This window comes from Symphodus melops (genome assembly GCF_947650265.1).
Source record: "Symphodus melops genome assembly, chromosome: 3".
Classification (NCBI taxonomy): Eukaryota; Metazoa; Chordata; class Actinopteri; order Labriformes; family Labridae; genus Symphodus; species Symphodus melops.
The window spans coordinates 23,890,735-23,916,691 of NC_136693.1; the positions used below are offsets into that span (position 1 = coordinate 23,890,735).

Genomic DNA, 25,957 nt, shown 5'->3' on the forward strand with positions numbered 1-25,957 from the left:
GTAGATTGGACACTAGAGTTGACAAGACTGACAATATGATATTCTGTCCCATTTTTCATTTTAAATACATTTTGCTGGAGTAAAGATGAATTATAATAATCAAGGACACTTATTACAAACAAACAGCTATAACAGTCTCAGTTAAGAAAGTCAGCAGTCAGTATCTTGTTTTATTAAATCAACGGACCAGCGGTAACTTCTGACCAACACAATATTTGATACTGGTGAATTGGTCTTTCCTGCTACTTTGGTGACCCGGCTAAGAAGGACATCATTGAACATATCGTCATAAATGTATGTATAGGCCTATATTACAGTCATTTACTAACACCAGCAGACGATAGAGAACCGAGTAGAGAGACAGGCAGCAAACTAACTGCACTGCGGACCGAGACAGAGCTTTGTTATTACCTGAGTGCAGTAACACCGCCGACACTTCTGTAAAATGACATGATATGTCAGCTAATGTTGCGACCGGCATTTTGAGTGAGCATTAATACCATAATGGCTACTCTTGTAGCAGTCACAAGTTAGCGAGAATTAATACAACCAGTCAGAAGATAACATTACTGTCCTGTTTGAACGGAACCTGCCCAGACATGCTGCTCCGCTAGCATCAGTTAGCCGCTAGCTTTCGCTAATGACTGAAAAAATGTTTGTTTTAAAAATTGAAAATGTTTCGGTCGCTTTCTCCATTAAACGATGTGCAACATACTGCACAACACAATTCAGAATAACATTCCGTATCATTTTGACTTAATTTGATTAAAAACTGGTTAAACCTTACCTGTCTGGACTCCAGCTCGAGGCAGCACAGCACAGCCACAAGGAGACTTGAAGTGCACAGTTCAAACTCGGAAAGTTGGCTTTCCCGCATTTCACGACAAAGAAATAAGAGTTAGCAGAACTGTTGAGCCTTGTATTGAACCCCAATTTAAAGATTTAAGTATTAACAACTCACCAAAGCATTTTGGAGCATACAACTGTTGTGCTTTGTTGTACTGACTAACATTATTGCCTTAAATGTCAATTATTTATATTTCCAAGTTTTACCAGCATAAATGACTATTTTAGGCCAAAAAATACAAGTTGGCTTTTTTACAGTGTAGCTCGTCTCATTGGAAAAAAAGCTCTCACACAGTGCAACTTAAATGGCCTAGCAGGCAGTGCTTTGTTAGATACTGGTGCTCAAGTAAGCATCATTGATTCGGAATGGAAAAACAAATACTTACCAGACACAGTTGTTAGGTCTCTAAGTGAATTTATTGTGGATGGAGAGGAGTTAAAGATTTATGCTGTGAACGGTGACATTCTCCCCTTTGATGGATGGGTGGCCATTACAGTAAACTTGATGGGAAATGAAGATCCTAACCTGTCAATCACTGTGCCTTTTCTAGTGAGCACTTTCACATTGGAGAGGCCACTTTTGGGTTTTAATGTGCTGGAGGAGTTGATATGAGAACAGTCACAGAAGTTCATCCCAATCCTCATCAACCTTCTCTGCAACGCAATGTCACTACCTGCAGAGCAGGCGGAGCTCCTGGTGAACTTCATCCAATCTGACAAACCTTCAGAGCAATATGAACGCCTACGGACTGGCAGGTATGACACCATCATTCCAGCTGGCCAGATTGTTTGGGTTAAGTGTGCAGTCTCTTCTGATTTCAACCTGTCCAAATCTGTCTTCCTATTTGAGCCGGAGGTGAATAACACACAACTTTCAGACTTAAATGTTTATGAAGGTTACAGAACACAAAGAAACCATATGCAAAAATACCCATGTGGAACAACACAAAACACACAATCAAGATACCAAGGAAAACAGCCAATGGCACCATTCATTGTGTAGAAAAAGTGATAAACATGGACTCAGTTGAAAAGTCAGAGCCTACAGTAACGGTCAGTAGTGCTGTTTCAACACCGACTGATACAGAATCATCTCCACCCTCCAACCGCCAGTTGACCCCAGTCATCTCAATGAGGAACAACAGGCTAAAGTAAAAAAAAAATGCTCTTTGAAGAAGCTGGAGCTTTTGCCCACGACAACACTGATATCAGATGCATTCCCAGCTTACAAATGTCGATCAATCTAAATGATGATGTTTCTGTTCAGAGAACCTACTCACCTATTCCAAAACTAGGAACTATTACTATAAGGGTGGATAGTTAAATCTAATTCGCCATATTCTGCTCCAGTAGTCTGTGTCAGAAAGAAAGATGGCAGCTTATGGCTATGCATTGACTACCGTCTCTTGAACAAAAAGACTGTTCCTGATCGACATCCCCTGCCCAGAATACAAGACCTGACTGACACTCTTGGCGGGTACACCTGGTTTAGTATTCTGGATCAAGGAAAGGCGTACCACCAGGGTTTTGTGGCTGAGGGCTCACGTCAGTACCCTGCCTTTATAACTCCTTGGGGTCTCTACGAATGGGTCCGTATCCCATTCAGACTCACAAATGCCCCAGCCACATTTCAACGGAGCATGGAGCATGCTTGGACCCCTCAGAGATGAATGTTGCATCCCTTACCTCGATGATGTTCTTTGTTATGCAAAAACTTTCGACGAGCATGTTGAGGTGATCCGGAAAGTTCTCCATGCTCTCCAACAACACAGCGTAAAGCTAAGACCAGAAAAATGCGAACTTTTCAGATAGGAAGTGAGGTACGTGGGCCGGATTGTGTCAGCTGAATTAGTCAAAATAGACCCACGAGACCTGGAAGCTGTTAAAACCCTAGCATCTAAGATCCGACAGACGGTGGGTGAGGTGAGAAAGTTGACTGGGTTTCTGGGCTATTATCGTTCATATATTCAGGATTTCTCCAGAATAGCGAAACCAATCTATGAGCTCCTCCAGACAAAACAAGGCAAAATACAGGTTCCAGGGCAGAGTAAAGACATCAAACGGCAACAGCTGCCCTCTCGAGAACATGTAACTTGGACAGCTGAACATCAAGAGGCTCTAGAACAGCTGATCACTCTCCTCAGTAATCCCCCTGTTTTAGCCTATCCTGATTTTAGTTTGCCTTTCACACTCCACACCGACGCATCAGATCAGGGTTTGGGAGCAGTCCTTTATCAGAGCCAAAATGGCAAATTGAGGGTGATTGAATATGGTTCTAGAACTTTGTCACAAGCTGAGCGCAACTACCTTTATTATGCCCCCCATTTCACCATTTACACGGATAACAACCCATTGACATATGTTATGAGTACAGCTTAACACTTTCCCCGCCAGAGAATTCTAGAATGGTTGCCAGCCAGCGCCAGCCTTTTTCACCATTTTCACCAATCTTTCAAGACCCACAGAATATTTTGTTCTTTGAATATGTAAATATTGAATACATCAAAAGAAAGACCAGAGCCTCTGCTTTCATATACAAAAAACTATTTTATTCAAACTTCATTCAGTCTTTTTTTATCAGCACTTGAATATCGGCCATTTTCACAAAAAAACAACATTCCGGACAAAAAGCTGAGAAAACAGCACTTTTGTAAAACACACTTATTTTCAAGAAAAAAAAGTGATTTTGATTTTACATTTGGATTATTTCTACTTTCATTTGACAACTACAGTTATATTTTAAAATAAGTAACTAAAATGAATAAAAATGATTACATAAAATTATACATTTTCTTTGAATAGTGTAGCACTACAACATTTACAAACTATATTATACATTTTTCTTCTCTTATACACTCAGAAATACTTTGTTTTTACAAACACTTAAATATTATTATTATTTTCAACAATAAATCATTAGTTGAACAAAAACCTGATCAAGAATTGAGACAATTGTGTCTCCCAGGGAAGCGCATTCTCCACAACAGGGTTTCATGTTGTAACAGTACCCTGTGTCAGAAGGATGTAGGAATTGAACCCATATTTGACAGGTTTTTGGGGATTGTACACCCTGAACGCTAGCCGTCCACGCCACAGAAGCATACTCTCATCAATGCAAATGTTGGTGTGAGGTTGATACATTTCACTGAATTTAGATATAAGGTAATATAAGACAGGGCGGACTTTGTACAACCTGTCAGTGCTATTTTCTGGCCTTGATTCATAATCATTGGAGTGTAGAAATCTCCATATGATTTCAAACCGGTTGCGGGACGTGACCTTGTTGAAGTAGGGGGAGGCCAAAATGTCATCTGTAGACCAGTACATTTCAAGGTCTGGCTTAAGGATGATATGATCAAGAGCAGCAACATCATTTAGAGGTCCAGGATTCTCAGTGAAAAGAAAGTCTTTTGGCTGCCAGTTCATTTCTTTCCACATCAGATTACCTGGACCAGGACCTGCACCTGGCTGGTTTACAGACCCTCTTGCTTGGTCACCAGGTACTTGACCACCACGCCCATCAGATCCACAGGTCCGACCTCTGCCTCTTTGCTTTGTTCGACCTGTAAATAATTAGAATGACAATTTTTTTATTCAACTTCATATCATATCTTACCTCTTTCACCTTGGGTAGTTCTGTATAAAGGACACCTGGGCCTTGAATCCCTGGACTCTGTGTGTAAAATGACAGTAAAATGTCATACAAATATTCATTTGGTAAATAGTTTGTGTACAAAATGAAAGCTAAATTATTTATTTTTTTATCACAAATTAGCAGATGCTCTTGTCTTGTAGTATCTAATAATCATACAATCCAAGTAACATACTATCAAACTAAATAAAATATGTTATCATGACTCACCTCTTGCACCTACGTGTATGTCTGGACCTACACGTGGATCTTGGAGACCTGGACTCTGTGTCTGGAAATTACAAGAAAAAGTCCGTCAAAAATTCGTTTGGTACATAGTTTATGTACAAAACTGAGGGATATGTTATTTCGACGTCACGTTATCTCATGAATTATCAGATGCATATGATGTCACGGTGAATCAAAAAATAACGTGATCATATCTTACCTGTTACCGCTGGCGCCGGCATGTTTGTACTGTTCAAGAGCTTTTATCTCATATCTATACGGCTAATGTTGACTTACTGATGCGCGTCAAACTCACATACAGACTGATCGAACTCCACCCGCTGGAAAATAAGGACGAAGAAGATGATTGTTTTTTTTTTCTACTTTCCCGCGGGTGGTCTTGTTTGTTGGTTTTTGACCCCACAGTCCTGTAACTTTTTCACAACATCCGTCAGAGCGCCCCCTATCATATTACACTGAAAACACCAATTGACGGAAAATTCCGTCAATGGCGGGTAACGGTTGGGTTCCAAATGACGGAATTTTCCGTCAATGGCGGGGAATGAGTTAATTTAATGCAGTTGGTCATCGGTGGGTGGGAGGTAGAACTCTCAGACTTTCGGTTTGACACATGAGAAATTAAATGGAACTGCAAGAAAACTCTCCCATGAGTGGAGCAAGTTGTACCTTGAAAATGACATCCTATACAGAAAGTCAAATGAACGAAAACAGTTAGTGCTCCCTTCAAAGTACAAGGACTTAGTTCTTAAACAGTTACACAATGACATGGGTCATATTGGAGTGTTACATCTTGCAAGGGAGAGATTCTTTTACATGGCTAAAGATGTTGAAGCCTACGTCACTCAAAAATGTCCATGCATCATGTCAAAGAAACCAGTCTCTCACAACCAAGCTCCCATGGGTAGCATCACATCCAATTTCCCTTTAGAGTTAGTGTCATGGTTTGTGTTTTTTTCTGTATTTAATCCTGTTTTAGTTTTCATTATTTCCCTTGTGTTCTGTGTATCTATGTTCCTAGTGTGGTTTACTTTAGTCCCTAGTGTGTTTCCCTGTATCCTTGTGTTCTTCTATGTTTCCTGTTAGTTTATTTCCTGTCTTGTGTTTTAAGTCTAGTCTTTAGTGTTTCCTGTTTTATTTTGTAGATCTGGTTTTGGTGGTGGTGTCAGTGTTGGGTTTTACTTTGTACTTGTCCTCAGTGTTCTGGTCTTGTGTCCTTTGTTCCTTGTGTTTCCCGCCTTTCAGATTACCCTGATGTTCCTCACCTGTCTCGTTAGTATCACCTGTGTCTGATTACCCCTGGTCTATTTAGTCTCTGTGTTTGCCTGAGTTTCTTGTGGGTTCATTGTATTGTATTGTCTCGTGGTTTGTCGTGTTACTGGAATGTGTTTCATCTCCCTGCTCCCTGTGTTTCTCATCGTGGTTTTTGGATTTTGGTTTTTCGAAGTAAGTTTTTGTTTTGCCTTTTTGTTAATACATTTTGGTTCTCTGCAATTGGGTCCTCCTCCCTGTTTCCTGCCTGCTACCCCGTGACAGAATGAACCCACCAGAAATGGACCCAGGGGGATTTTTTTAGTTTGATCTGCGTGAGGTTACATATAACCTCACGTGCATTAAAAATTACTTTAAGATGGCTTGCTGTGAAGAGGAAAGGGAGGCAGCCCTTGCTGAGGCTCGAAGGGAGATTTACTCGAGGCCTTGGCTGACTCATATGCTCCCCGACTGGACGAGAGTATTTTTTGAGTCAAGCCCTCCACAGCAGCCTAAACCTCAGCCCGATACTAGGCCTCTGCTTCCTGTTCCGGCAGAGCGCTGTCTGCTTCCTGTCCCTGTTCCAGCAGAGTGCTGTCTGCCTCCTGTCCCCGTTCCGGCAGAGTGCCGTCTGCTACCTGGCCCTGTTCCAGCAGAGCGCCATCTGCCACCAGCTCCGGCAGAGCGCTGTCTGCTACCTGTCCCCGTTCCGGCAGAGCGCCGTCTGCCTCCTGTCCCCGTTCCTGCAGAGCGCCGTCTGCTTCCTGTCCCCGTTCCGGCAGAGCGCCGTCTGCTTCCTGTCCCCGTTCCGGCAGAGCGCCGTCTGCTTCCTGTCCCCGTTCCGGCAGAGCGCCGTCTGCTTCCTGTCCCCGTTCCGGCAGAGCGCCGTCTGCTTCCTGTCCCCGTTCCGGCAGAGCGCCGTCTGCTTCCTGTCCCCGTTCCGGCAGAACGCCGTCTGCCTCCTGTCCCCGTTCCGGCAGAGCGCCGTCTGCTTCCTGTCCCCGTTCCGGCAGAGCGCCGTCTGCCACCAGCTTCGGCAGAGCGCCGTCTGCTTCCTGTCCCCGTTCCGGCAGAGCGCCGTCTGCTTCCTGTCCCCGTTCCGGCAGAACGCCGTCTGCCTCCTGTCCCCGTTCCGGCAGAGCGCCGTCTGCTTCCTGTCCCCGTTCCGGCAGAGCGCCGTCTGCCACCAGCTTCGGCAGAGCGTTGTCAGCTTCCTGTCCCCGTGCCCAATGAACGCCGTCTGCTACCAGCTTCGGCAGAGCGTTGTCAGCTTCCTGTTCCCCTGCCTGCTGAACGCCGTCGTCATCAAGTTGAGGTTCCCTCAGCATACGGGCCGACGCCCGACGACGTCTCCTCGCTAGTCCGGCCGACAACTGACGACGTCTCAGCGGTCCGGCCAACACCCGACGATGTCTCCTCTGCGGTCCGGCCGACACCCGACGACGTCTCCTCTGCGGTCCGGCTGACGCCTGAGCTTCCCTCAGCAGTCCGCCTGACGCCCGACTATGTTCCCTCTGTGATCCGGCCGACGCCCGACTATGTTCCCTCTGTGATCCGGCTGACGCCTGAGCTTCCCTCGGTGGTCTGGCCAACGTCCGACGACATTCACTCTGTGATCGGGCCGACGCCTGAGCTTCCCTCGGCGGTCTGGCCAACGTCCGACGACATTCCCTCTGTGATCCAGCCGATGCCTGAGCTTCCCTCGGCAGTCTGGCCGACATCCAACGACGTTTCCTCGGCGGCCCAGTCGATACCTGAACTCTCTCCCGTTCCTGCTCGGCCTCCTGGCCGTCCCCCAGAGCTTTCTCCCGTTCCAGCTCGGCCTCCTGGCCGTCCCCCAGAGCTCTCTCCCGTGCCTGCTCGGCCTCCTGGTCAACCTCCAGAACTCTACCCTGAGTCTGTTCGGCCTCCCGGCCGTCCCCCAGAGCTCTCTCCCGTGTCTGCTCGACCTCCCGGCCGCCCCCCAGAGCTCTCTCCCGTGTCTGCTCGACCTCCCGGCCGTCCCCCAGATTTTTCCGCTGTGTTTGTTCGGCCTCCGGGCCGTCCACCTGAACTGACTAAGGCCTGTATGCCTGAAGGTCCGTTTCTCATCGTGGTTTTTGGATTTTGGTTTTTCGAAGTAAGTTTTTGTTTTGCCTTTTTGTTAATAAATTTTGGTTCTCTGCAATTGGGTCCTCCTCCCTGTTTCCTGCCTGCTACCCCGTGACAGTTAGTGTGTATTGACTACCTACACTTGGAAGCTAGTCGTGGAGGTTATGAGTATATCTTAGTTGTAATAGACCATTTCACTAGATTTGCTCAAGCCTACCCAACAAAGAACAAGAGTGGAAAAACAGCTGCTGAGCGTATTTTCCAAGATTTCATACCCCGCTTTGGATACCCATCCAAACTGCACCACGATCAAGGTCGTGAATTTGAAAATGAACTGTTTAAAACCTTGCAAAATCTGTCTGGAGTTCGTCACTCAAGAACATCGCCGTATCACCCTCAAAGTAACCCAGGTGAGCGTTTGAATCGTACCATACTCCAGATGCTGAGAACGTTAACAGATAATGATAAATTGCAGTGGAGGGATCACCTCCCGCATATCGTACACGCGTATAACTGCACACGACATGAGTCTATTGGTTTTTCTCCATTTTTCCTCCTTTATGGTCGACATCCCCATTTACAGGTCAATTTGCTGTTTCGATTCACTGATGAAGAGGAGACACACTCACCTAGAGAATATGCTGAGAAGTGGGCTAAAAGAATGTCAGAGGCATATAGGATTGCCAGTGAAAACAGTAAGAAATCCAGTGCAAAGGGCAAAGTAACATATGACAAAAAGGTGAAAGGAGTTGTTCTCGCACCAGGAGACAGAGTTTTGGTAAGGAACCTCAGTGAACAAGGAGGACCCGGGAAGTTGAGATCGTTCTGGGAGAAAACAATTTCCATCGTCCAATAACAAATTGCAGAGAGTCCAGAGTATACTGTGTCTGCTGAATCTGGAGACAAGAGGAAAACATGAACCTTGCACCGAAATCTCCTGCTGCTGGTAAACGACTTACCTGTTGAACTTACCCTACCTAAGATTACACTATCTCCTGAAGAGAAAACATGCAACATACAAAGAAAAGGAAGAGCTACAGCTAGACAGACACAAGCTGACATGAGTGAAAGTGAAAGTGATGCGGAAGAGGGATGAAGCTACTGGTTTAGGATACCTACTGACAGATCAGTCAAAGAATGTATTTATCCTGAACAAGCATCTCATCTTAGTATAGTCAGAGAACCTGTGGAAGAGATAACAAACATGCAAAATGAACACTTCATGGAACAGACATGGACAAGGAGAGAAACTATACCTGGATATCTATCTGGAGGAAAGGAGCATGTAAGGGAAAACTCACCTGATGAAACTGTAACGGGTACCCAAAAGGAAACAACAGAGAGGCAAAATAGTCCTGAAAGTCAACCTGTCTACAGTGGAACAGAAGGAGAAGAGCCCATCGAGGAACTGCAAGCTAACTCAGAAGTGCGGCCCCTATCCCCCCCAATATGGTATGATGACAACCAGGTTAGGAGGTCCACTCGTGATAGAAGACCGCGTCAGTTTCTCACGTATGGATCATTGGGGGAGCCATCAATTCAATCACAGCCAACAGTCAATGTAGTTGGAGAGTGCATGGCACCACACTTAACTGTTACAGATGCATTGTGTCACACTCTACCTTCACACTCACTAATGACATATGTCGCACCAATGAGTATGCCCTTTCCACAAACAATTTATTACACGCAAATACCTCGTACACCTTACACTTACCATGCACCTACATTATTTGTGTCTTAGGTATTGATCAAAATACAGATGTATGGTCGTTGAAAATAGTTTATAAGGGAAAATGTTTGTGATTTTGGAAATGTCAGGAGCCATTTTTTATTTTGTCAGGGAGTGTGTGACACACTGAAATGTGTTGTCACATTTTGGTTATGGTGTTTGGTGCTTTGTATAAATGTTACACAAATGAATCATTTCTGTTTTTGTGAAAGATTTCACAGCACCTCCCCTGCTGAGCGTGCTGTGTCTGCGTTGCGTCTCTCGCGTCTGGCAGAAGCGTGAGACGCAACAACAGCAGCCGACTCAATCTGTGTTTTGTTATCTTCTCCAGGTCAGTAGTATAAGTTTAAAAACGCCATTTTCGGTGGATTATGTGTAATAGTCATTGTTTTGTTTGTGTTATAATACGTTGTAAAGATTAGTTATGTTTACAGAGTATTAACAGATAAGAGAGCTAGCAGACTAACCAAAGTGGCTCGTGCGTGATCGTTAATTTTCCGTTTTAATACTTTGTGGATTTTGGTTGGTTAAATCCACTCTTTGTTAAGTTAAATGCTCAATGTTATGTGTTTATCTAGTAGTTGCCAGTTACATACATTTTAGTATGTTTTTGAATCTAAACATTTGTTTAAATAAACAGTCTGGCAGAAGCGAGAGACGCAACAACAGCAGCCGACTCAATCTGTGTTTTGTTATCTTCTCCAGACACTTTAAGCTGCGCACAGGTACATTCCTGTACCTGTTTCATTTACAGTCTTCTCCCCAGGAAATAATCTGACCTGTATTCCAATTAATATGTGGACTGTGAAGCTTAAGCCAGGGATGACCAAGAACTAACTGGTGTTGTGGTGTGTCAAGAACCTTTCAGAATGTGATTCCGGAAAGGTGAGCGTGATAGTCTGTGTGCACTCCCCAAGGAGCGACCATCAACGGCGCTGACCTCTAGGGGGTGGGTGAGTCGAAAAACCCTCAGGCCGAGTCTCCTAATAAGGAGAGAGTTCATAAGGTTAGCGTCGGAATCAGAGTCAATTAAATACAGAGGCTTTAACCGAATCAGAGGCTGACTGGACCATAACTTTAGGTTGAAGATGGGATGGTTCCTTTTTTTGACGTGGCAATTGTTAATTAAATGTCCCAATTGCCCGCAATAAAGGCAGCGACCATCCTTTAACCTACGTTGACGCTCCTCTTGTGTCAGGTGGGTTCTGCCCAATTGCAGGGTTCCTCTGGAAATCCAGGAGGTGCTGAGGAAACTGGTTCGGATGAGTTGCACCATGGAGAGGGTTGATCAAAAAGTAGCTCCCTCTTCTGGTGAGGAGGAGACAGGCACTCCTTCTGTCTCCCTCCTTCTCTCTCACAAAGTCTTTCATCAATCTTTATAGTAAGAGCAATTAATCCATCCAAATCGAACGGAAGGTCCAGAGGAGCGAGTTGATCCTTCATGGTTTTGGACAGCCCCTCCAAAATGGTGTCAAACAGAGCAGCAGGGTTCCAATCGCTCTCTGCCGCCAAAGTGCGAAACTCTATGGCATAGTCCAACACTCGCCTGGGTCCCTGCCGTAGCCTCACCAGGGCTCAGAAGGCTTCTCGTTCAGGAGTGGTGTGTTGAAACACCTGACAAAGTCTTTGTAAAGGCGGACAGAGTCATACAAACAGATGATTTTCTTGTCCACTCAGCTGTGTCCCATGTCTCTGCTCTCCCTTTCAAATGGGAAACATTTTTCAGCTCTTCCTGGGGGATTCTGAGGCATTCCCAGGCCAAATGAGATATATAATCTCTATAGCTAACTCTGAGTCTCCTCCCAGTTGCAGGCTAAATTGTCTCAATTTCTTCAGCAGCTGATATTTTTTAAGAATCTTTCCTGAAAAGTGAAGGTTCTTGGATTTTGCATGAGATTCCTGAAGTGATTCTGCACTGCCTTGGTGTAATTCTTTCATGAGGACACTGTGAACCAGGAGTGTTTTCTTGACTTTGTTTTTGTCACACTGTAACCTTTTCTCTATGGTAGCTTTTGGCAATTCACATGGTGTGCTCTTGTGTGTTTTTGGCTTAATTTGGTATTTTGTTTTTGGGCCTTCCTGAGTTTGGCCTGTATGTTGTTCATGTTTCTAGAGTGTCTCTGACTTCTTTGAACCTTCTCTTTTTTTCTGCAACAGACTGCCTGATTGTTTGTCGGTAGTGTCTCATTCACCGATGGACTATCTGGGGGTGTTGGTTGAGTCTGGGTGCCGCCCCACAATTCCTTGCAGTTGCAACATTTAAAGCGTCAGGAAGGTGAGCGTAAGCAACTATTCTCAATGTCGCAACCATTTTGTTTTACCTTTCACTAACTCGTAGTCTGGTATCCTCTTTCTTTCATTTCAATTACAACCTTGTGTTAATTAGGTTTATTTCACTGGTAAGAAGGCACAGCAGAAAGTTTTTCAGATGTGCTTTTGGTAGTCCATTTTCGTAAAATTCGTACAAAGAAATCCCATGTCATTAATCTCTGCCATCGCATAATTACATAGCCTAGTGGAAATGTGGTCAGATTCTCAGAGCAATTTGATCGCCTTTCTTTTAGTCCTTTATCAATTTTCCTAATGTCTTTCTTTAACCTCGTGACATTTTCCCCGTGGTTAAGGTGGATAGACAATCCAAGTCTGCCCTCTGTTTTCGCTTTCTTGATTTTCTCTGGTTATGCCTCCAATTCTTTCTCCTTTTCCTCTGTTCTCTTTTACTAACATTTTCTTTCTTTTTCTGCCATAAGACTGTTTGTTTCCATCTTTCTTTCCTGTCTTAGAAATTCCTCTTTGTGTTCCACTTCTCTCTTGACTTTTTTTGGTTTCTCTGTTCTTCCTTCTACATCCTCACCATTACTTCCCAAATTCCCACAATTAAACCCTAATTGAACCCCAAAAAGTGATACAAGAGGGGAAAATGCTGTATTTAGTATATATAGCATACTCTATTTCAATGTTGAATATAATTAAAAACAACCTTCAAAACACATCTCATTTAATTTCAACTCCCTCATTGGCCTGTCACTACTGTCAGAAAATCGGAAGGAATTAACGTCTGACAGGGTTGATATATTAGATATTTATCTCAGAGCCAATGGATTTCATGTAGCAGCCATTTTGTTGATGCTATGCTTATAGAATCTACTTCAGGAGAACACATTTATATCAACATTTCAAACAATTTCCTCAGAAATTGGATGATGTTGTTGAAGTTTGTCACATACACTATGGACTTTACCAATGATTCCAATCAGTAAGTTACCTGAGGGTCATGTGTCTTTCTCTGGGTTTTGTCAACCAGTCTGAAGTTAAACCAGCAGAGATCAATAACAACTACATATCAGAGTCTAGCTGTGAAGTAGTGAATTTAAAATAAACTTTTCAGACTAAGGGGCTTCCAAGAGAGTAGTGTAACCACCGAGTTCACCTGGCTCAGCTCCACAGTGTCAGATAGTAACTCTGTGCGACATGTTGTTTAGTGTAACTGCAGTGTGAAGCTCTGTGGCTGTGACACCAGTTTACAATGATCTGCTGTGTCACATCAAGCAAACATGGGACAAACTGTGTCATTCTGAGAAGCTGGAATCAGACAAAAACCTGCAGCAAGGCATCATGGGAGTGGAAAAAAAATGTTTCATGGTAAATCACATTGACAGGATCACAGCCAAATATCACAACACACCTCGAGGCCCTCACACAAAACTCCCACGTTTTCTTCTGACACTGAGTCTGCTCATGGAAATGTCACATCAGCAACAGTGGCATGTTAAAAGGTACATACTGAGCTGAAAGACTTTATCTCTCATATTTTAGTGATTTCATTTGACCTTTTTTCATAATGTTTTAACATAGAGGAACATGAATGTTATTATCAAATGAAGCACCTGATTTTTCACATTAACAAAAAATGACTTTTTTTCTGAAAGAGTAAAGAGAGAGTCATATGATTGACAACTTTGCACATGATGAATAAAAAAATAAGGAAAACAAAATGTCATTTAATAATAAACAGTATAAAATCTCCTGCTCTCCAAACAAACTTAAGCGGTGAATCTGCTGCTTTCTACAAGCTGTGTGAGCTTCTTTTGTCTTATAATTAAACATCTGTTCAGCTCACATATGAGCTGAACATATCCCCCCCCCCCCCCAAATAAATGAACCCTTCAACTTGTCACTTCTTCTGTAGTAATTTTTGTCCTGTTGAAAATAGTGCCAATGCAGCAGTGAGAGAAAGTTAGAGAGAACAAAGTGTCACTTATTAAGCAGAGAAGTAAAATCAATTTAAAATCAAATTATTTTAGGCTCAAGCCAGAGTCACCTCTGATGGTGGAATGCTTGGCGACCATATATCCCCAACACATTGTTGCCCCCTGCGGCATGAGGCCCCAGGCAGTTGCCTGCCTTTGCCTAATGGTAAAACCACCACGTGCTACTGTTATAACACAAAGCTCTAAGGGAGTAAACCATCCAGGGTCCTGTTGTTAATAAAACAACTGGAAATTGTGGTTTTGCATCTAGTAGCCATACACCTGCACATCTGTAGTGCTGCAGTCAATCTGAATCCAGACATAATGTGTCTGTGTGTCTGCAGAAGAAAACAGTGGGAGGAGGAGCAATGAATTTTAGATACATATACACAGGGGAGGGGGCTGATATTCTTCCTCCTCTCTTTTCGTGCAAGTTCAGTGATGCTTGGCGGCCTGTGCTTTGACATGTTTTGTTCAGCCGCTCTTATCAATGTTTCATAACCTCCCCGGCTGAGAACATTGTTCAGTGAACTGTCCAGCTCCGGGGAGTTTCATCCTCCTACTCCTCTGTTTTGTGTTTGTGTTTCTGTTCATGTGGGATTATAAAGTGTTTATTCGCCACACAGAAGAGTACAGATTACCTGCATACTCTTCAATTAGCTTTTACCACAGATCGTCAGCAGATGACATGCTGTCACTGGTTGTGTTTCCAGGGACAAAAAGTCAGAATAAAAACCTGATTACGACCAAAAATGCTTCATGTAAACATGTCAATCAGAACAAACGGATCCGATCAGGCTCATTTGGACAGATATTTTATTTCAATCGAGAGTGGTTTATGCTGATAGTCATTCGCATTATCCATGTGCACTCTAGATCTGATCGTGTCTGGGTGGCGTAAATTATCATACTGCGCATTTTGGCATTTTAGTGATAATTGTTCGTACCGTAATTCATCCTTCCTTCCTTTTGTTTACCAAGGTCTATATACCCGTCAGAGAAATGAAGAAAAAGGATGAGCATCTCATCAATTAGTCCCATAATCTCGGGATGTAATGTGCTGCTTTGAAACACCTCTTGGTCAGGTGGTGCGCACTGATTAGATATTCACTATAATAGACCCCTTATCCTTGCTCTTCCAAAACATGTTGTTGGGGTTTTCAGGAGCGAATACCTGACCAACAATTAGGTTGGGTTTTATAAAGTAAAAATTGGTTGTGAAATCACCATTAATAATTAACTTTATTTAATTATTGATATTGTTGGGTCAAGCAAGGATGACAAAGTTCAGGCTGTGTCCCTTTGGAGAACCATGACAAAAGACTCTTAATCCCAGCATTCCTTGCAGGTACTCTCAGAATGCTCTGCCACACCTAACCTAATAGGTTTGAAATTTGGGATGGATAAAACCGTTTTTCTCCCATTGTTTCATTCTCTTTCACACATCGTCTGGAGACGTTCGGAGATACCCCTCTGCACGCTACTCTTTGTTCAAAAGTTTTGGTGCGCAGCTAACCCAAGGCCTTCTAGCATACCGACATCCTGAATTCCGAGCTCAGATCATCCATTTGAGGCTGAAGACCGCTCCAAAAAGGACCTTTCTGCTTCTTCCATCAACCGTGGGCAAAATGGTTACAAGTGAGGCTTAGTTATAGCTCTGGGTAGTTAGATTTAGAGTGTGTGTTTAATAACCAAATTATTATTGTGAAATTCTTAATATTTGCTTGGTTTTTGACCACTGCGTCTTGGGTTTTACGAAAGTAAAACCTCTTTTGTTTTCTATATTTGGGCCGCTGCGTCCTGTGTGTTTCTCTGTGAACTCTCGCGTCATAACCGAGTAATAGACTCATTATCAGAAAGACCAGTGTGAACGCCATCTGATACAAATTCGGCCTCTGGCTTCTGGAAGTGAAGTTAACTATGCTCTGAGTTGTGCGTGAGTTCCAGGCTTTGATCGAAACAGAGTTTAACTCTATTGTCTCTAGACAATAGACCAGGTTGGGAGACCTGTGTTCAGTGTCCCCCATCACGTGACATTTTGATCTCTCTCTCTCACTCTCACAGAAACACACACGCACATAAACGTGTCACGCTCGTTTGTTTATGTTTGTCTCCTGTAGTTAAGTTTATAACAGTTGTTTGTTTGATTGAGTTTCATTGATTAACTTGATGTTTCTTTGTTAAATAAATTCTGTTACAATTTAAGGCGAGACACTACAGGTGAATAGGGTAAATAAATTAACTCACAGATATCAACATGAAACTTCTACAGTTGATTACTTATGTTAAGACAAATATTTTTAATATTACAAGTTTTCTGAAATATTATGTTTAAATATGCAAATAAGGCATTATTTAATGAAATAAGCGCTAATTTGCATACATTGGGGGGATATAAATCTGAACATTGGAAATGGCCAGGTTCAAAATAATTTTTTCATTTAGTTAACATATTAGATACAAAGGGATTTGCAGAGGGGATTTTAGATATCTCTTTTTATCACTTCATAAATCAGAAAATACTATCAACAGACCCAAAAATTTCGCCCTGTTTTTAGGAATAAACTGTTACATAAATCAGGCTATGAATGATATATCAACAAACCCCTCTGTAAATCCCTGCAAAATATACCTAGGAATATAACTGGAAAGTTTGGTGCATGTAAGTGCTACTGAAGTGGAGATTTATGTGACGGAGTATGAGAAAAAAACTCATTTTGAGAAAACAGCGTTTAAAGATTTACATTGTAAAATTTCACACATTTCTAAAGGAAAAGATTGCTCACAAGCAAAACAACTAGTCAGTACATTGGTTATAGCAAGTAAGTAAGGTCCTTTACCTGCTTTTTGTAAACATAACAATGAGCATGGTCTTGTTACCTGCTCTTTTGTTAATGTTAACAGACAAACAGTAAGGTCCTTTACCTGCTTTTGTAAAGTGTCTCGAGATAACGCCTGTTATGAATTGACGCTATATAAATAAAGATTGATTGATTGATTGATTGATTATAGCAATGTAGACCATGACTAGCACATGGACAATAACAAATGGCTAAAACAGCACTGCCATGTAAGGCTTTCAACTGTATACAACCACAGAAAACCCCAAATACAGACACACTAATGAACACCAGAAGAACTCTCCTCCGCTTTATGTCCATCAGAAGACTAAATGTCCACACAGAATTCAAAGTTCACCTATGAGTGTTTACAGGCTATAGTTGTACATTCCTACTCCATGTAGGCTGTATGTATCCTCACTTTTTGAGAGCATTTTCTCCCTGTTTCTTTTATTGCCTGTGAGTAAATCTGTTCTCTGTTATTTTGTCTGCTGCTCAAATGAACTAATAAACTAAAACTTCAATGTCCTGGAAACAGACTCATGATAAGGTTCATGTCCTTGGTTTTTTGCCACCAAATAGAAAATCTGTAATAGTAAAACTGACCAACAATAATTGAGATGGCACTTTATTCTATTTTTATAAATCCGTCCTTATTCCATCCATAAAAAAAATAAGGCTACTGTTATTACAATGCTATAATATGTTACACAGAGTTTCCCACAGAATGACGCGTGAAGGACACGCTTGGGGTGGATGAGCGCAACTCGCAGCTGGAGAGTGCATTTATTGCAATCAATGTCATTCTAACCATATTTTTGACTTTATTTCATTTGTTTTATGAAAATGTTGAATATATGTTTGTAAGTAATTTAAAATGATGCTCTAATGCGCTGAATGCGCACAATGCAGAGTGAGTTAGGGTGCGTGTTTGTGTGAAACGAAGAGAGAGGGGGAAAGAGAGACTATCAGGCTGTGTGTGACACAGTCCCCTGAGAGTATTAAATATATACTCTGGAGCATGTTTTGACCCTGATCTCACACAATTCAGGCAAATAATCAAATAAACAAAGCAGCTCATTCAATTGTGCAAACATAAACGAGCAGCCACGGCTGTGTAGCGTGCGTGTCACTTTTATATCTAAATCCCACCCCCCAGTTTCCCATCGACAGCTTACGTTCAGAAGGGATTCCCGGGGGCTTTTCACAGGGTAATGCATCACAACTTCTTCTCTTACATCCCTTTGCAAGTGACAACTTTTGTTTTCTTTTCACTTATTTACAGGAAGATATTTTGACTCATTTCAAAAGGTCTCGCGGAGGCTAAACAAGGAAGAGTCAAAGCATACCTGATGATGCGTCTGAACGAATCACGTTATCAGAAACACAACACAAACCAATGAGATTACGTTCTTAGCATTAAACCTCCCGTTAAACTTTCACGACTGGTTGCTGGTGGAAAGGAAGTGTCCTTATTTGGATTACATAGTGTTGTGCAGGAGAGAGAGAGCTTTACAGAGATATCAGTCATGACAGGCATGAGAGAGCAGCCGTGACACAGCACGTCCCGTTAGAATGCTAACTTTCGGACAAATTTACGCGAAATTTAACACCGCGACCTATATAGTGTATTAAAATATACACAAATGTATTATTTGAATTTTTTTCTTTATGGTAGTTTGAAAGATTACATGTTCAGGGTCTGAATTAGCCCAAAATCTCAAAAATTATGAGTGCATAAAAAATGGGTGTTTTTGCCTGCTGTGTCTCGCCTTAAAGAGCAGTTGTTTGTGATTACTGTGTATTTGCATTGTAACACAGGCTGGGTAAAAGGGCTTTGTGTTCAGATTTCACACCTTCAATTTAATACAGATTATTAATTATTAATGATATTGGTATGTAATTAAGTAATTTTGAGACTTATATTTGTAATATTTTGGTTGTTCCCTGATTTCAAGGTGGTGCTTCGAGGTTTATTAAACTCAGTTTAATAACAATTATTGATTAATATTAATAATTAAATAAAGTTAATTATTAATGTTAATTTGACAACTAAATTTTACATTATAAAACCCAACTTAATTGTTGGTCAGGTATTCACTCCCGAAAACCCCAACAATAGCTAACCTGCGAAACGCGAGTTTGAGCCATTCAAAAAAAAAATGGTAGACTTCCTGTTTGGTTATGATTATGAGTGTAAGAGAATTTCATGTCGGTTCTGATATGCTTAATGTGCATAAAAATTGTCCTGCATGTAGGACAAAAAAACCTCTATGGGGAGGCTTTTTTTTTTTAAATTTAAGGGGGCGCCAATGAGTCGTTTAGCCACTCCCAGTTATTATACCAACATGGTAAGTATTTTTTTTTCTGGAATCATATGTGAGATGTTTGACAAACGTCTGACTGTAGTAAGCCCCTTAACAAACTACTTCCTCTTTGTGACGAACAACGTGTCCATATGACCACACCCTTGGACGAAATAACGTACAGAACACAATGGGAGATCTTCAACATATCATGAGTTTTTTTAAATAGCAAATTTGAGCCATTCAAAAACAATATGGTGGACTTCCTGTTGGGTTTTCAGTATGGGTGCAAGAGGACTTTTTGTAGGTCCGGACATGGTTAACGTACACATTTTTTTTCATGCATGTCAGAGAAGAAAACCTCTATGGGGAGGCCTTTCAGAAAGGTGAAAATGGGGTGCGGAGCACAACGACAGATCTTCAACATGTGTAGGACACACTGACACTGACTTTACGATGATCGGATAAATGCTTTTGTCAGAGTTAGTTTAACTAGGTAACCTGAGCCATTTTTCTTGCTTTAAAAAAATATAACAGACTTCCTGTTTGGTTATGACTATGGGTGCAAGGGGATTTTATGTAGCTCCTGACATTCTTAATGTGCATAAAAAATGTGTGCATGTAAGGGGAGGCCATTTTTCAAAATTCAAAGGGCACCACTGAGTCATTTAGCCACGCCCACTTTCTCTACCCACATGACTAGTTTAATTTTTCTACTGGGATCATGTGTATGATGTTTGGTGACTCTACACCTATATTAAGCTCCTTAACAAACTGCTTCCTGTTTGTGACATTGGCTTATATGCTAAAAAAAACCCATGAAGGTATTAAAAATGCTTATTTCGAATGCAATCCTCATGTCGCGCACCTCAGGTTTTTCGTATGCAGTGTCAACTTGCTGCCGTTTGGTGGTCAGTGATGTGAAAACTTCTATGTCATGTGGTGAGAAGTAGAGATGTTATTATGTTATTAGCACTCAAAAAATGTCAGACAACCAAAACCATACAAACCCTAGGTAAAACCCATTATTTATAATAGGAGTAAAAACTAGTCCTAGTTGCTAAATAAATCATAAATGGTTACAATAAGTTCTTTTTCATAGTTGATTTGTAGGCTCAAAACTCACTCCAGTTTTATTTATACCAGTCGGGGTCCGGGAGGCAAACACACTAGGTACTTTTAAGAATAGACTTTTCTTTTTGATAAATCTTATAGTTAGGGCTGGCTTAGGTATAGACGAGCTCATAGTTCTGCTGCTATAGACCTAGACTACCGGGTGAACTGGCACCAGGAACTCTTATCTCTACTTTCATATCTTATTACTGCTTGTCACTATCTTTATATTGAAGTTACTAACCTCTCCTTTTTCTGAGAGCTCCTGAGATCTCTTAGGTTTCTCGGGACTGTTGATGAGGATGGCCTGCCCAAACACCCCCCCCCCCCCCCCCCCCCCATTCTATCTTATCTTACCATTCTTTCTGCATCTTATCCCATCTCCCCCATCCCATTTCAAGCCCAGCGCAGTTGGCTGTTCTGTCATGAGCCCGGGTCTGCTAAAGATTTCTGCCTGTTAAAGGGAAGTTTTTTCTTGCCAAGCTATGACAGATTAAGTTGGGCTCTTGTAATAGCCATAAGTAAGGTCCTTTACCTGTTTTTTGTAAAGTGTCTCGAGATAACACCTGTTATGAATTGACGCTATACAAATAAGGATTGATTGATTGATTATTAACTCCTAGTACCATTAAAATGTGTTCATCCCTCAAATAAATTCAGATTGACAGTAAGGAGGGGGTCAGTGGGATGTTCCTGGAAAAAGTTTACCAAAGTAAGCACATCAGAATGATAAATACTAGTTGCTGGACAGAAGAATGTGTGAAAACAGATAAAAAATAGCCTGCATACTACATAATGCTCCCAGGAATATTTATCACCCTGTGACTTTTCATGTGAAAAGAAGGTCTGAGGAATGTTCCTATGACTGGAACGTCTGAGTGCGGACTCTATTTTCCATAGACTTGAATTTTTTTTAACTTTTTTTTTTACAAAAGGTCTGAATATGCATAGAGGAGAAATCTTCACCTCTCCTATGTTTCTCCAAAAAGAGTTCCAGAGTGCTAAATTCTTGGCAGGCCCTGACTCATCTTCGGCCTCTTAAAAAATGAGACATTGCTTGTCCGTGATGCTTGCGAAAGCTCACAATACAAAATGTGAGGTAAAGCTTTTAGCTACTTGACTTTTGCAATTCAGAGTACAGTATGATAAAGCCAACAATGTTTAGTGCCCCAAATTTTAAGCCCCCTATCTGCTGTTGTCTGTCGTTGTTGACCTTGAGGTATGCATCAATATTGCCATTTTGTCCACATTGTAAACAACTCCCTGCTTCCTGTAGATTCTGTGGAATGCAAGGAACCAGGAGGGTGCTATGACCACTCTTGGGAAAGAAGTGGAGCAAGTGAATAGTTTTCTCTCCAGATGTGCCCTGACCACAAAGTATATGACCAAGTCCAGTTTGTAAGCTTCTACCCCCTGCTAGCCGGCAAATGTACTCATTAGTATTTTGCATCATTTCATTGTTATATGTATTGTTATTTACAATGAAAACTGACATGCTTACTGTCCATGCTATGTGGTGGAATCAACGAAAAGAGAATGGCCTCCACATTGCCTTGTCTTCCAGATATAAAAAGGTATGTTTATGTATTTAAAAAAATATATATTTTAAACAATTCAATTTAAATGAAGCTTAGCGAAAGTTCAGTAAGGAAGACTTTAAGTGATCCACAATCAGGTTTCTCAGTCACTCTTTTCACGCTGTCATTTTCGAGCTGTCAGTTTGGGCCGTCCGTGGGTTAATTAGCTGTTCTGTCACCGGACCTCATCTAACCAATGGCGCAGCGTTCCTCCTTCGTTTTCGGCCTATCATCGTTCAGCTCTCCTTTTAAATATGATCCTTTTTCTTCCCTAGTTCTTTCAAGCTGGCTTCGTGCGCCCCTCCACCTCCCCATCACCGCCATCTTCAGAAGCAGAGTCAACTCCCATCAATTCTTCTCCAACTCGGTCTCATCAAATCATCAGTCCTCCACCACCAGGGTCTGGACTCCATGGGGGGATCTATCCTAATGACGAGCAGGACTTCATCACTAAATCGATCTTCCACCCATAGAGTCCAAGCGCCAAAACATTCTGTCAAATCTCATTCTGTCAATCACTTTTTCACTGTAATAAATTCATTCTTAATATCACTTGTCTCTCCTGATTGAAATGTACTTCACACAAAAAGCACCCCACTGTTCCCCCATTTCAGAATCAGAAACACTTTATTAATCCCAGGGGGAAATTGGTTGGGTTAGTAAAGAAATAATTTAGACTGGTCGCAGGGTCTCTGGTGCCTGTCGTGGCTGCAATCCCCAAACCCGGTGGTGGACACCGGAAGTAAGGGAGGCCGTCAAGCTGAAGAAGGAGTCCTATTGGGTGTTGCTAGCGCATAGGACTCCTGAGGCAGCTGACGGGTACCGGCAGGCCAGGCGTTCCGCAGCCCGGGCGGTCATGGAGTCAAAAACTCGAGCCTGGGAGGAGTTCGGGGAGGCCATGGAGGAGGACTTTCGGTCGGCCTCGAGGAAATTCTGGCAAACCGTCCGTCGCCTCAGGAGGGGGAAGCAGTGCTTCACCAACACTGTTTACAGTGGAGGTGGGGAGCTGCTGACCTCAACTGGGGATGTAGTTGGACGGTGGAAGGAATACTTCGAGGATCTCCTCAATCCCACCGTCACGTCTTCCACCGAGGAAGCAGAGGCTGAGTTCTCAGAGGCAGACTCGTCCATCACCCAAGCCAAAGTCACCGAGGTAGTTGGCAAGCTCCTTGGTGGCAAGGCTCCGGGGGTGGATGAGATTCGCCCTGAGTATCTTAAGTCTCTGGATGTGCAGGGGCTGTCATGGTTGACCCGTCTCTGTAACATCGCGTGGAGGTTGGGGACAGTGCCTCTGGACTGGCAGAACGGGGTGGTGGTCCCTCTTTTCAAGAAGGGGGACCGGAGGGTGTGTTCCAATTACCGGGGAATCACACTCCTCAGCCTCCCTGGGAAAATCTATTCCAGGGTTCTGGAGAGGAGGATCCGGCTGTTTGTTGAACCTCGGATTCAAGAGGAACAATGCGGTTTTCGTCCTGGCCGTGGAACACTGGACCAGCTCTACACTCCCCAGCGGGTGCTCGAGGGTTCATGGGAGTTTGCCCAACCAGTCCACATGTGCTTTGTGGATCTAGAGAAGGCATTCGACCGTGTCCCTCGCGGCGCCCTGTGGGGGGTGCTCCGGGAGTATGGGGTTCGGGGCCCTTTGCTAAGGGCGGTGCGGTCCTTGTACGACCGGAGCAGGAGTATGGTTCGCATTGCCGGCAGTAAGTCAGACCTGTTCCCGGTGCGCGTTGGTCTCCGGCAGGGCTGCCCTTTGTCACCAGTTCTGTTCATTACTTTTATGGACAGAATTTCTAGGTGCAGCCAGGGGCCAGAGGGGGTCCGGTTCGGGGACCACAGGATCTTGTCTCTGCTTTTTGTAGATGAAGTGGTCTTGTTGGCTCCATCGAACCCGGACCTTCAGCGCGCACTGGGGTGGTTCGCTACCGAGTGTGAGGCGGCTGGGATGAGGATTAGCACCTCTAAATCTGAGGCCATGGTTCTCGACCGGAAAAAGGTGGTTTGCTCTCTTCAGGTCGGTGGGGAGTCCTTGCCCCAGGTGGAGGAGTTTAAGTATCTCGGGGTCTTGTTCACGAGTGGGGGGAAGATGGAGCGTGAGATTGACAGACGGATCGGTGCGGCATCTGCAGTCATGCGGTCGCTGTATCGGTCCGTCGTGGTGAAGAAGGAGCTAAGCCGAAAGGCGAAGCTCTCGATTTACCGGTCGATCTTCGTTCCTACCCTCACCTATGGTCATGAGATTTGGGTCATGACCGAAAGAACAAGATCTCAGATACAAGCGGCCGAAATGGGCTTCCTCCGTATCAAATCAAATCAAATCAAATCAAACTTTATTTATAAAGCGCTTTTCATACTTTTAAAAGTAGCACAAAGTGCTTTACATGTTAACATCACATTAAAATCACATTAAAATCATTCCCACCCTCCCCCCATCCCCCACGCATACAGACAGTATCACACTCACAGTCATACTCACAGTCACCCCACGCTCCAACACACACGCAGACCTAAACCCATACACACACATGCACACACACCAGCATCAATGATATGGACAGAAGGCTGAGTACGGATGAACCAGGTAAGTAAACGCCAAAGAGGAGCCGTCTGCATCGAGAGCGGCAGATCGGCCGCGGCCATCAGGGGCACCATCACAGGGTGCCCAGGGGAGGCGGGGCCGGGACCCCTGACCTCCACCCAGACACCGCAGGACGGCGCCCAGGCAGCCACAGCCCTCCACCGCTCCCGACACAGAGGGCTCCCTCGGAGGAAACACTGGCAAGAGACGTAAAATACATAAAACTTTTAAAATGAGGCCAAACAATAAACTGAATAAAGCTAAAACCAATAGAATGATGGTAAGATATAAGTAAACATAAAATGCTAAAATCATAACAGATAAAATGAATAAATATTATTTAAAAGCTAGACTAAAAAGGTGGGTCTTGAGCCTGCTCTTAAAAATATGAGCGTTCTCTGCGGCCCTGAGGTCCTCCGGCAGGCTGTTCCAGAGGCGAGGGCCGTAAAAACTGAAGGACGCCTCGCCGTGGGTGTGTGTCCTGACTTTTGGGATGACTAAAAGACCTCTGCCGGAGGAGCGCAGGGACCGCGAAGGCTCATATGGTAAAAGCAATTCTGACAGATAAGAAGGCCCAAGACCATTAATACACTTAAAAACCATTAAAAGAACCTTAAAATCGATCCTGAAAGACACGGGGAGCCAATGCAGTGATTCTAAAACCGGAGTAATGTGAGCCCGCCCTCTGGTCTTCGTCAGGACACGAGCTGCTGAATTTTGTAGGAGTTGTAGGCATGAAATATTCTTTTTAGGAAGACCAGAGAGCAGGGCGTTACAATAGTCGATACGACTGGTGATAAAAGCATGCATTAGCGTCTCCGTGTTGGCCCGAGAGAGAATGGGGCGGACTCTGGCTATGTTCTTTAAATGATAAAAACCTATTTTGGTGATGTTCTTGATGTGTGGAATAAAAGTCAGCTCAGAGTCTAAAATCACCCCCAGGTTTTTCACCTGTGTGGATGGATTAAAAGATAGTGCCTGTAATTTGGGTAAAAGTTTCTCTCTCTGAGCCTCAGGACCGAGGACTAAAACTTCAGTTTTGTCCCGGTTAAGCTGGAGAAAGTTATCTGCCATCCAGGATTTGATGTCTAAAATGCAGTTAAAAAGTGCATCCATTGGCCTTGTGTCATCAGGAGACATGGAGATGTACAACTGTGTATCATCTGCGTAGCTGTGAAAGCTGACTCCATGTCTCCTGATGGCACCGCCTAGAGGTAGCATAAACAAGTTAAAAAGCACTGGGCCTAAAATCGAACCCTGGGGCACACCACATGTGACTCTATGGACCTTAGAGGAGCAAGTATCTAGACTTACCATGAATGTCCTGTCTGTGAGATAGGAGGTAAACCATTTGTGAACAGCACCGGACAGGCCGATGTGCTGCAAACGGGTTAAAAGGACAGTGTGATCTACTGTGTTGAAGGCGGCGCTCAGATCCAGTAGGATCAACACTGTCGGCTTCTGTGAGTCATAATTTAATCTAAAATCATTTAAAA

General features: G+C 43.2%; 1 protein-coding gene across 1 annotated transcript in view; it reads left to right on the forward strand.

The window, feature by feature from the left end:
* The window catches only part of pdcd7 (programmed cell death 7), a 180,995-nt gene extending 155,934 nt beyond the window's left edge, over nucleotides 1-25,061 (forward strand). Inside the window, exon 6 of the mRNA XM_079339995.1 lies at nucleotides 25,052-25,061. The gene's annotated coding sequence lies outside the window, so the exon portion shown is untranslated. The remainder of the gene's footprint in view (nucleotides 1-25,051) is intronic.
* The last annotated feature ends 896 nt before the right edge of the window (nucleotides 25,062-25,957 follow it).